Genomic DNA, 13,394 nt, shown 5'->3' on the forward strand with positions numbered 1-13,394 from the left:
ACCTCCATACGAGTGCGAAGACTTCGAGTATTAGAGGAAGAACTTGGAGATATGGTTCCAAATGGGTTGGAACCATTGGATAGCTTTGGAGGAACCTTTTGAAGCTTCAACGGAAAAGAAGGGAAAGCGTCTTCGACCATAGTATTGTACCAAGGAGCAAAGGGAACAATCGGAGGCAAACACGGAGGCAATAAAAGTTTTGATAAATTTATTGCCTCCTAATGTGTTATCTTGTGTAGGTGAGTACAAGAATTAAGTTTAGGAGTCACCTCTTTTTTTTTTGAGTGAAGGACACCTACTCTTATAGAGTCCCAGTTTACCACACTCAAAACGCGGGTTGGCGGGGACGCTGGGGGCGAGCGTATTCACCTTTTGCCATCTTGTGTAGGTGAGTACAAGTGTACTTATGAGCTATGGAGCAAAGTGATTGTTCTTCATGAAAATCCTACACAAATCCAACAAGTAGAGGAGCTCAAGGAGAAGAGCTTATTGTTCCAAGAGGAGGAGAAAGACCAATCGGATGTTGGAACATGCTCAACATTTGAAGAGGAGGAAGAAGTGGAATCATCCACATCTTCAAGGAAAGAAGTGGAATCATCCACATCTTCAAGGGAGGAAGAAGAAGTCTTAGAAGCGCAACTCTCAACTACTTCTATCGAGAAGAACGAGAAGAACCACATCAAATGTTTTAAGTGTGGTAAAATGGGACTCTACAAGAGTAGGTGTCCTTCACTCAAAAAAGAAAAAGAGGTAACTCTTAAACTTAATTCAATTAATTTAGAATTTATATTGAGTTGTAGGAAGAAGAAGGAGAAGATGCACATAGTATGCTTCACGTGTGGTGAGCGGAGACACTACTACACAAAATGTCCAAGGAAGAGAGTGATCAAGCGGATGAAGCAATAGAGAAAGTGGAAGAAGTCATATGGATGCTCTTGTCAAGGGGAGCTCTAATGGTAAGTAGAAAGGTAAACCCTAACTTGAATTTTAATTCGAATGTTAATTCAAGTTCTAGGGATATACATCCTAGAAATAAAAATGTTGTTTATTTGGCCATGAATAATTATAATTTTAGATATAACGATAGGAATATGGTTAACATGATTGATAACCCTAGGAAATCAAATTCAAAAGTTAGACCTAATAAAAAATAACCCACTTTGCCTAATGAGAGGAAGGTGGTAGAAAATCTAGGTATTAATCCCAAGAAGGGGAGACACGTGCCTAGGTAGGTGAGTAGGTTTAGGAATGCCCATGGTGGACAAGTCGATTATAGGGTTAGAAACCTATAATTGGAAAATCAAGCATTGAGGGAAAAGATTGATAAGGTAGAAAAAGTCTTAGATAGATTCATTGTTAGATCTAAATGACTTGATAAAATTTTAGGTAGTCAAAAATCCAAAAATGATAGATCGGGTTTGAGATACTGATCATCATCCCCTAAAGCTAAAGAAAGGACACATGCAATGATTGCATGTGTTAATGACAAGGGAGAAATCTCCAAGGTCAAAGAAAAGATATATGCAAGGGTTGCTTATAATTATGGCAAGGAGAAGAAATCTAAGAATAAGTCAACCAAGGATAAATCATCCAAGGTTAAAGACAAGGAGAAATTAACCAAAGACAATGTGTCTATGGTTAAGAGAGTAAAGTGGTTAGGTTAATTGTCACCCGAGGTGCATCATAATGGTCTAGCCATAATATATAAGTTACCTAGGAAGGTGGTTAGGGTTAAGAGCTCTAAGGGGAGCTCAAAGAGTCAATTTGGGACTCAGAGTCAATGGATCTCAAATGGACCTTGCTTGGGATTCTAGATGAGTTATAAAATGTGTTAAAGGGTTTAAAAATTGACTTGAGTCCCTAACCTAATTGGTTGGCATAATTGAGATGAGCTTCATGCATGAACATATGAAATGAGGTTCATATTGCATGAAAATTGGTTTTAAATGTATAGATGTCATATAAACTAATGCTAGGGATGTATTATGGTTTAGTATGTTCATGCATGAACATATGAAATGAGGTTCATATTGCATGAAAATTGGTTTTTTATGTATAGATGTCATATAAACTAATGCTAGGGATGTATTATGGTTTAGTATGTGCAGATACATCAAGATAAAGCTAAAACTAGAACTTTAGGTCAAAGTTCAATTAACTATTTAGATAATTTTGAATTTTATATTTATCTTGAGATCCATGATGAATTAAGTTTTAATTCTATTTTTTCCCAATAGACAATAGTAAAACAAACTTCTACACCAAATTTGAAAATTTTGAAGGTCTATAGAATTTCTGGTGTATTTTTAAAATTAGGTTCAGAAATACATTTGGGATTGAAATTGTGTACCAGTCGAATGCTATCAGAAATTAGTCGACTGGTAATACTGTTTATGAAAAACATAATATTTCTGTGAGTTTGATTCGATGAAGAGTAGTCGACTGGGGACTAGGGCAGTCTACTGAGACAGTCTGAAACTGTCTTTTAGCAATAAGAAAAAACCAAGATGATGATATACATGTATGCAATCATATGAGGGATTAATACATGATAATTATGGTTATTAGAAGTATAAGAGTCCAATAATTGAGATATTGTTGGAGTTCTTTTTGAAGTATGATAAAGGGGGAGAAGTTTAGTTTTAAGTGAGAAACATAAATACCTTTGTAAGGAATCCTATCTCAAGGGAGAGCTTATCTAAAGGAGGAGCGAAGGATTAGGTTCTATTGTATATGCATGAGTAGATTGCATATTTATTTATATATGTTTTGTTGCTATATTGTTTCCCTAACTTAAACGGTTTCCAAACATCAAAAAGGAGAAGATGTGGGAGCAATCGGTGTACCCTTATGTTTTGATGTTTGGGTAAAGAGTTTAAGTTAGAGTTTGCATCTATATTTGATATGAGCTATTAAGTGTGCAGGTAACAAGTGTAAGGAAAGACAAAGTGAGATCTTGGCAAAGATGAAGTCCAAGCATGAGAGTCTTGGCGGTATAAGTCCAAGCTTGAGGCTTGGCCGTGTAAGTCTAATGTGACTTGACAAGGTGAAGTTTCGGGAGCGAGGAGCTTCTTGGCAAGGATGAAGACTTGGAGGTAAGGAGCCTCTTGTCAAAGGAAGACCCGACAACAAGGACAAGGCCAAAGAAATCTCTTGAAGGTAAGGCGTGAAGGATGGGGAAGCATCCGAGAGATGCAAAGCTGATGGAGGAGACTAGAAGGCAAGGTCAAGATTGTGCGGGCGAGGATGAGTGCATGAGTGATTGTACTTGGGGGGTAAAATCCTGAATTAGGATTTACCAGTCGACTAATATGTCTCAATCGACTCGTGAGTGAGAACTAACAAACTCGGAATGGAATTCCAGGGTTTGCTGGTTACCAGTCGCCTGGTGTGGTTACCAGTGGTTACCAATCAACTAGTAAAGTTATTAGTCAACTAGTCCATTCGAGTGGGTAGTCGACTGGGAGCGAACAGAATGCTTCTGTTCGCTCAGCCTATGAAGACCAGTCGACTAATCCATGGTGAGCAATTGACTGGAATTGAGCTATTAGGTTGTAATGCTTAATTCTACAGAGGTTAGTTGATTGGTAAATATGGCAGTCGACTAGTAGTGGAAATATAGCTTGGATGTTTCCTCCCAAGCTCTATATAATGGAATTCGGATTGGCTAGCTTGGGCGACAAAATTAGAGGTATTTAATGTAGGACCGTTGCGGCCGGCTAGGAGGGAGTTGGATATCCTGCAAACACAAAAAGACAAACCCTCCTCGAACTCTTTAAGCTAACACTTGTATATATAAGGTAAGTCGATAAATTAAAAGCATAAAGAAAAAAAGAGGCACAAACTATTTACTTGGTTACAACCGATGTGGTTGTTAATCCAAGGAAGATCAAGCTCACTAAAAATCTCCTTCGGGCGGAGAAGCCTCGTATAGCAATGAAGCGCAGAAAACAGAAGCTTAACTTTAAACTAAAGCGCACAAGCGTTGGAATTACAAGTAATGAGTTCGTTAAAAAGCTTCTGGATCAAGGCTATATTTATAGCCTTGGTCGGGGCGCCTGGAAGGGTTCCGGGCGCCCTGGGGGGATAAAACTTATCCCCCCAATGTTCAGATCGAGATAAATCTCGATCTGGTCAACTTTACTGGTCTGGGCGCCCGAAAGGGTTCCGGGCGCCCCGGATGGGTCCGGGCACCCCGGTCAGCTCCGGGCGCCTCGGACCCCGAAAGTCAACAGAGTTGACTTTTTCGTCCGGGACCTCTGCTCCGTTTCAGTCCCGCCTCGGTCCGGGTCTTCTGCTCCGGATCCGCTTACTTGGGTGATCTTTGCCATCCGGAATAAGGCTCACCCGAACCCAACTTCCGGTCTTCTCGAGTAGCCTTCCGCTCCGGCTTCTCGTCCCTCGGAATCACCGCGTGTTTCCTTCTCGTCCACCAGCGCACTTATTCGTAGTCTTCATCCCTCGGTCGCACCCCGTGGCGACCTTCTCGCTAGCTGCGTCTCTTGCTCCCTGAGCAATCTTCCGCTCCGGCTTTCGTCCCTCGGATCCACGGTACGCTTCCTTCACGTCCACCAGGGTACTCTTCCGCAGCACCTCGTCCCTCGGACGCACTGATAACCATGATTTTGACTATATTATCTTGATTCATAATGCATGTTTTAATGATATTTTCATAGCTTAATCTCACATTTTACATCATATCTCAATATTGCATTTGATTTTGGACCTAATTGCAAATTAGCTAATTTTCATGGTATTTGGTGCTAATATTTGATTCTTATTTTGTAGGCATCAAAAGGGTCATGGACCCGATCAAATCAGACCACATTTGGGCTCGATTCTAGGGCTAAACGAGGTGATCAAGCTATGGATTGATTTGGACCATCCGTTGAAGATCGGAGAGATCTGGGCCATCCATTGAAGATCTGGTCCATACGACCTAAGGGAGAGTAGATCTGGACCATAGATGAAGATCAATACCCTTGGATAGGATTTTAGGCAATCTTTCACCGTTGATTTATCTCAGAAGCATCTCAGCCGTCCGATCAAAATTGAGGAGGTTTAAAAACCCGTGTAAGAAGCTACAGTAGCTCGGACTCGGCGTTTTCACGACTACAGTGCCTTCGTCTTCCTTCTTCCGCGACGCCGAGCTTCTCGTTCCTCAATTCCAGATCCGAGAGCGAGCTTCTTCATCGGCGGCGATTGTGAGCTGATGGCGTCCATCTCCCGAGATCAGTGAGTGCCAGAGGGAGGTTTCTCTGGTGTTATTTTGGATTTGTTCACTGCCGTGATTCTGAAAGAGGGAGGTTTCTCAATAAGCGATCTTCGCATCCACCAGAGCTTCGAGGGAGGTTTCTTGGAGTTTCTGATCATCTTTCCGATCGTCATTCCATAGCAAGACTGGCTCGATCTGATCAATCGGATTGGTTTGCAAACCACAGATTCATCCTCTGTTCTTCGGCTGTTTGGGGTTGCCAGATGATTACGAGTTTGAGGGGAGGTTTCCAAAGACTATGAGCGATCCTTGGTGATAGCTGTAAGCTTGTACATTGCTCGTTGGGTGTTGAGGGGAGGTTTCCGATTCACCTCTGTTTCACAGCAGATTGTGGAGGTTTGAGCTTGGATTCGGATGAGGAATGTTTAGGTTTTGTTTTTCTTTATCTTGTCTTTGAATTGTGTTCAAACTTTGCTCAGATCTTCAGATCTGATACCTACCTTTGCAATTTCAATTTTTGTTTAAGCTTTTGTATTTCTGATTTCAAATTCTTGCTTTCAAACCCCAAATCTTAGATCTAATTTCTAATTAATTTAGTAATACGGATACTAACTGTTTGTAGGATTTTGTGATTTAGTTAGCAAATTAATCTTTGTGACTATGATCTTGTCTAAGAGTAGGATGCTTAATTTGATGTTTAGATTACTACCTTTGTTCAATGCTTTTGGGACTGAATTCTTGAGCTTGACTGATGAAATGGTTGTAATTGAGAATTGTCTGTAGTTTGGTTTATTAAATGGGGTCAAAGCTTTGAGTTTAATTTTTACTGTAATGGTTAGTTGAAGAAATTGATTCCATGATGCTTGATAGATGAGAATGCTTAATTAACTTTATTGAAGTGAGAAATCAATGTGAATTAATTCTAGAACACTCACACACTTACTAGTTAACCTTGAAAAAATACGACTTGGGACTCCTTACTACACGTGTTGTTTTAATTTCAATGAGTTTCAATCTTTATTAATTTGGAGCACCTTGTGATATGCAAAAAGGCCGACACCACGCACCGCGTGCCGTCCTTCTCGCTAGCTGCGTCTTCCGCTCGAGTACCTGTGCTCCTAAGTTCCTGCACACTTAGACACAAGGTTAGAAACAACGCAGGACCTAACTTAACTTGTTGATCCACTACAACAAAAACCTTCATAGACATCGGTTTTCCACCGGTGTCTATTTCATTTTCGACCAATGTCTATGAAGCCGATGTTAAAAGTCTGCCATTTTAGACATCGGGTTAAAACCGGTGTAGTATCACTTAACGACACCGATTTTACAGCAGTGGAAAATCGATGTAATATTAGTTAATAACACCGGTTTTACAGCGGTGGAAAACCGATGTAATATGTATATTTTTTCACAAATTTGATTTCCGAAACCATGAAAAACCGACAATAACAAAAAAAAATACACAAATATTCACAAATTATACAAATATTCTTCATTCAATAATATCCATAAAATACACAAATATTAACAAATTATATAAATAATCTTCTTAGAACAATATCCATAAAATACCCAAACATTCTTTTTATATCAAAAGCTAGCTAATAGATATACTATCCCTAACCATTAATGGATACCCCACGGAGCAGTAGGCCTCACTTCCTGTCCAGATCCAACATTCAATCCTTTCCCTAGGTCCCATAGCATAGTTCAGTGGTCGGCTCTGAAGTCCTCAGTGGTAGAAGTCCGACCCCATTCTCCTTTTCTCGTTCTCTCCTCCCTTTTCCCAGTCATCCCTCTTCCCTGTCATCTGTGCAATTAGTTTGTAAATTCAAATAACCATAACACGAGAAAAATATACATATTCAATGACATTCAATAAAATATATAATATAGTTAAACAAAGTGAAGACCTTGACAAAATTAAGACTCCAATGGTTTAGTCATGCATATTGCATAGAGTTCAATTGAGGAGTAAGAACTAAGAACCATATAGCTGACCAAATAGTTAGCAAAAATATGGGTTCATTGATGTTGATAATATATTTCTCTGTCCTATTTACTAATAACCACCTGATATGGGTTCATTAAAAAATTTTGTTATATTTTGTCAAAATTAGAATCAACTAGCTATAGACTGAAAGTGAGCCTAAGCAGAATCAGAATCATAAACTTGCTGAACAATCTTGGGCATCCTACAATAGATTATCCAAAAGTTGCAGAACAAAGTTGTAAAAAGTAGTAAAAGATTTGCAACTCTTATTCGATGCATAACAACAATTTTGATTTTGACACACGAGGCATTAACACCTGTTTTAACTTGACGCTATCTACTTGATAAAGTCAAGCAAAGACATTTACCTTCACTTCGATCCTTGAATCCTCGAATAATACATGCAAGACTCCAAGGCCTTCCACCAGAGCATGCTTTTGCTCCACCTTTTAATATGCCATTGTGTTGCTTCAGTCTGAGAATATGTCATCTTTTGTCAAACAATGGGAAGGGTTTCACTTACATATGCACGAATCTATATATTCATCAACAACATCTTCTTGCCAGATGAATCTAATGAAGGTAAAGGCACACAAATAATACAAAAAAAAAATTCTTCTGAGTGTGTGTTTCAGATTTAGAAAATATTTCAGTGGCATGTAAGTCAGAAATCAGTACTTAACAAATTAGAAAAGCAATCATCTTTAGAGATTTGTCAAGGACACATTTAACTAGCACCTTATCTGGACATAATATAGGCATTGGACATGTAATCAAAACCCCATCTATTTCGATAAGAACAAAATAAATTAAGGAAATGTATACAAGCGGGAAGTTCTCAACATTCCACAAGAAAAATCCATGATCATATTTGTTAGACTTCAAATCCGAGGCCAAAAGCTTGCACAAGGTCATTAAAGACTCACGCAAGGTCATTCAGGCTTGACAAATACAACCCGGTATTCAAGAATGGCAGCTATATAAGGAGTAGATGCACCTGTCTCATTTTCATCCTGAAGTAACTTATCCAACTCCGGCCAAAGAAGCTCCCTCCTGAAAGTACAGTTGATATTTCATATTCCACACAGGAGTAATGAGATAATGATGGGCAAAAGAGAAAAAAAATAGAAAACTAAAAAATAGCAGTAGCCGACATTGAAATTTGGATGGCATGCATAAAAGTTTGCTGATACTACATACCATGCAGAGAAGTCATCCTCAATACCCTGATCATCATCTCCCAACCCCACTTGGACAATGTGCTTGGCGCCTATGCAGAGGAAAAAAAATATAGAAGAATATCCAAGTACGAATGATGCTTAAATTCATTAAACACATCTACAAACTTGCACATGACTACTACATTACAGTTGTATGTATGAAACTCACAGATAACATGTCTACTCAACTGTTCATATTGACAATTTCATATTGCTGATTAAAATGTTCATATTGCTGATTGCCCAAACTAAACACACCAAATTGAAGAGTTTCCAACCAGGTTCCTCTTTCTTTCCCCTATAAAAACTAATAATCAGCAATCGATCAAGGCAAAAGGATTATTGGTAGAATAGATTAACTAAATGTGCATGTTTCCAGAACCTCTGTAAACCATTTGTAGAACCAGGCAGCATTATCAGTAGGCTCACCATCTCCATACCTAAAGAAAACAAAGGGATCAGCTCGAACTTTGAGGAAACTGATCGTTTATAAAAAACAAAAAATTCCTGGCTTTCAACTTATGTAGCCAAGAAGAACAAAGCCAAGCTCTCCTTTTTCAGGTTCTCCTCGTACTCATCATCCTCAGTAGCATATTCGTCCTATAATTGAGGAAACTAACTACAGATCAGTCAATTAATCAGTAGTATTTCCAATGATCTGAAACAGAAGGAAGATAATCTTACGATATCCATGACTTTAAATATGGCATTAGGGTACCGTGCTTTTGGCTCCTCAGCCAGCGCCTAGAAGGGGGGAAAATCTAAGATCATGGGAGAAAAATTCAAAAAATGAACTACTCGGATAAAAACCCTAACCTTCGCGAACCCCTCAGCCGTCCTGGTCTGCGTCCCGAAGAAGACGGTGACCTTCTTCTTCCCTTGGTCCTCCTTTGTATCCATCTGGGTCTTCACCACTAGCGGCTTCGGCGGCTCGACGGGCTTCCTTCCGCTCGATCACCAGATGAAGAAGATTGCCACGCAACCGACAAGCACGACGATGACTATGCTCAGGACGACGATCAGCAGTCGGTTCTCCACGAACGCATCCCCGGTGCTGGAATCGAGCCCATATCCGTCGGAGAGGGAGGCGACGACGACCGACAAGAGATCAAGGGACGACGCCTTCTCGGAACCTATCTGCATCTTGGCGGATCGAGCGGTGAATCGGAAGCACAGATCTCCGATCTATGTTTCTGTCTGCTTCGAATTGGGAGAATGAAGGAGGTCGAGATTGGGTCGGCGATGGGAGGGGAGGAGAAGGTAGAGGCAGAGAAGGTGAGTCGCCTGAAGACGGCTCTCTCTCTCTGCCTCCCGTGGACGGCAGCATATAGGGTTAGGTTAGAGGGAAGAGTTGAAAATTTTAGCTAAGTATTGGTGGGAAAATTATCATAGACATCGGATTTTAAAAACCGATGTTAAAATCGGTGTCTATTAACGAAAAAACGGGCGCTCATAGACATCGCCTAAAAAACCGATGTCTATGAGCGAAAATCTGCGCTCATAGACACCGGTTTTTGGAAAAACCGGTGTAAAATACTCAAAGTCATCGGTTTTTGCTTAAAACCGTTGTTGTTCCACTGATGTCTATGAAGGTTTTTGTTGTAGTGATCACACCAAAATAACCTTGGAGTTCCAACAATCTCTCCCTTTTTGGTGTGATCAACCCAAGTTAAGCTAGGGTCAAAACTAGACATAAAATTAAAACAAGTTATTGCAATAATGTACAACAAGATAGAAAAAATTAAATTTTGAAAATTTTCAATTCATTCAATTTTCAATTTCTATCTCCCTTAGACTTATACTTTCCCTTCTCCCCCTTTGATCACAATAAAAATGGGGTTAAAAAAAATAATCTAAGGGTTTGACATTTAGAAAAATTATAGAAATCTATTTCAATGATTTTCCGAGAAAACATATTTCCAAGTTAAGGAAAAAAATTTCTAAGTCAAAGAATAACTTTTGAAAAATTTCTAAGTTTTCACCATAAAAAAATCTTTCTAAGTCCAAAAATTTATGCAAGAAAATTTAAAAAAATTGATAACATTAAAAAAAATTTCTATGCATTTATTTATTTATTCTAATACTTATATCAGAAAGTTTTAAATTTTCATTTTAATTTATCATAATTTCTTAACTTTGAAACAAGAAAATTTGAACATGTAGAAATTTGTAACAATTGTAACATGTCATTTTCTATTGTATTTTGAATTCCTAATTCGCAAAAATATTTTGATAGTATAAATTCTAACTTAATAAAAAATTTCGCCAATACTTCTGATTTGCAAACTTCGTTTGACAAAAAATTTTGTAATTTGCAAAAGTATTTTGACAACATAAATTTGCAAGAATCTGTGGATAATAAATTTTCTAGTCCGAAAAACTCTTTTGATATTATCTCTAATTTGCAAGCTTTGTTCGAAAAAGTATTTCTTAATTTGCAAGATTCTTTCGTCAAAACATTTTGAGGTTCGAAAAACTCTTTCGATAATATTTCTAGTTTGCAAGAATCTTTCTTCAAAACATTTTGTAATTCAAAAAATTCTTTAGATGATTCAAATTCTGGTTCGCAAATATCTTCAAGCAATTTTTTGATTGATTGAACTAATTGATCAGAGGTTCGAGTCCATACCTTACTTACCTCGTCGGCCGTTGGTTCTCCCCCTGTTGAATTACTTTCTTCCGAAGATTCTCCCCTTTCATTGATCTCGGGATGTACTTCGGCTGTTGGGGTTGTCTCGGTAATTTCTTCCATCTCGGATTCTGATGAGGGCTCGATGTATATTGAGGGGACGACTTCAATCGGTTCTTCGTAGAGTTTTAAGAACTTTTTCCAAAGTTCTTTTGAGTTGTTGTATTCGCCAATTCTTTTGAGATCTTCATTTGGTATCACGGTTAGGAGATGAAATTTTGCCCGTCTGTTTGCCATCGATTCGTTACGTTGCTTTTTGTTCCAGAGACGTAGATCGAGTCTTTTTCCGTTCATGTTCTTCGGTTCTTCATAACCAGATTTTAAAATTAAAGAAATACCAAGGTCTGAGTTAAGGTATACCTCTATTTGTTTCTTTCATGAAGAAAACTCCCCCTCAAATGCTGGTGGATATTCGCTAGCTCCGGCCATCGTTTTGTTGCTTCAGACGGCGGTTAGTCCTTCTGAGGCGTCTCGGCTCTAATACCACTTGTAGGACCGTTGCGGCCGGCTAGGAGGGAGTTGGATATCCTGCAAATATAAAAAGACAAACCCTCCTCGAACTCTTTAAGCTAACACTTGTATATATAAGGTAAGCCGATAAATTAAAAGCATAAAGAAAAAACGAGGCACAAACTATTTACTTGGTTACAACCGATGTGGTTGTTAATCCAAGGAAGATCAAGCTCACTAAAAATCTCCTTCGGGCGGAGAAGGCTCGTACAGCAATGAAGCGCAGAAAACAGAAGCTTAACTCTAAACTAAAGCGCACAAGCTTTGGAATTACAAGTAATGAGTTCGTTGAAAAGCTTCTGGACCAAGGCTATATTTATAGCCTTGGTCGGGACGCCTGAAAAAGTTCCGGGTGCCCTGGGGGGATAAAACTTATTCCCCAACGTTCAGATCGAGATAAATCTCGATCTGGTCAACTTTACTGGTCTGGGTGCCCCGGTCAGCTCCGAGCGCCCCGGACCCCGAAAGTCAACAGAGTTGACTTTTTCGTCCGGGACCTCTGCTCCGTTTCAGTCCCGCCTGGGTCCGGGTCTTCTGCTCCGGATCCGTTTACTTGGGTGATCTCTGCCATCCGGAATAGGGCTCACCCGAACCCAACTTCCGGTCTTCTCGAGCAGCCTTCCGCTACGGCTTCTTGTCCCTCGGAATCGCCGCGTGTTTCCTTCTCGTCCACCAGCGTAGATATCGTCCACCAGCGTACTTATCTGCAGTCTTCGTCCCTTGGTCGCACCCCGTGCCGACCTTCTCGCTAGCTGCGTCTCTTGCTCCCCGAGCAATTTTCCGCTCCGACTTTCGTCCCTCGGATCCACGATACGCTTCCTTCTCGTCCACCGGCGTACTCTTCCGCAGCACCTCGTCCCTCGGACGCGCCGCGTGCAGTCCTTTTCGCTAGCTGCGTCTTCCGCTCGAGTACCTGTGCTCCTAAGTTCCTGCACACTTAGACACAAGGTTAGAAACAACGCAGAACCTAACTTAACTTGTTGATTACACTAAAACAACCTTGGGGTTCCAACAGTTAACACCTAATAGAATCTCCAAAGCTTAAAGCAATCGAAAAGTTCTTGATCAAGTTTGTGTGAGGTTTCTTCACCAACAAGGAGGATTAAGCTACTCGAAGTTTTGGGGACTAATCCACCAACGAATTGAGAGATCGTTCACCTTACAGACAGCTATGGAATAAAAGGATCATCTTCGAACCATATAAATAAATCTGTTAGGATTTATTTTCTTTCTTCTTATCTCTAGGATTAACTTTCATATTTAATTGTATATATTTCCACTATGTTAATAACTATAGAAAATGGACGAAGTAGATGATCATCTATTCACTCCCTTTAACCTATGATCAAAACTCTAACAGCAGATTCCACCCTTTTACTATCAAATTGGGCATACATGTAAGAAAAGCATTCTTTTCATTAGTACAATAGGTTTAAACTTATCCATTGAATATGTAATGAAATTTTTTTTAAGGAAATATTCAGATACATAAATTCATGACCAATCATATCACTTTTTGTATCTCTATTACTTTTATGGGGAAAATTCCCGGTTTAGTCCCAAATCATTTGATTGTTTCCCGGTTCAGTCCCTGATCTTATTTGTGACCCGATTTAGTCCCATTTCTTTTTTATTTTTTACCCATTTGATCTTTCCGTCAACTAATAGTTAAAATTAACGGAACAATCGAATCAATCCAAAAAAAAAGCACATCAAACTTAGTTTGCTGATGAAGAAAATAAATATGCTGATGAAGAAAATACA

This window comes from Zingiber officinale, chromosome 1B, assembly GCF_018446385.1.
Source record: "Zingiber officinale cultivar Zhangliang chromosome 1B, Zo_v1.1, whole genome shotgun sequence".
Classification (NCBI taxonomy): Eukaryota; Viridiplantae; Streptophyta; class Magnoliopsida; order Zingiberales; family Zingiberaceae; genus Zingiber; species Zingiber officinale.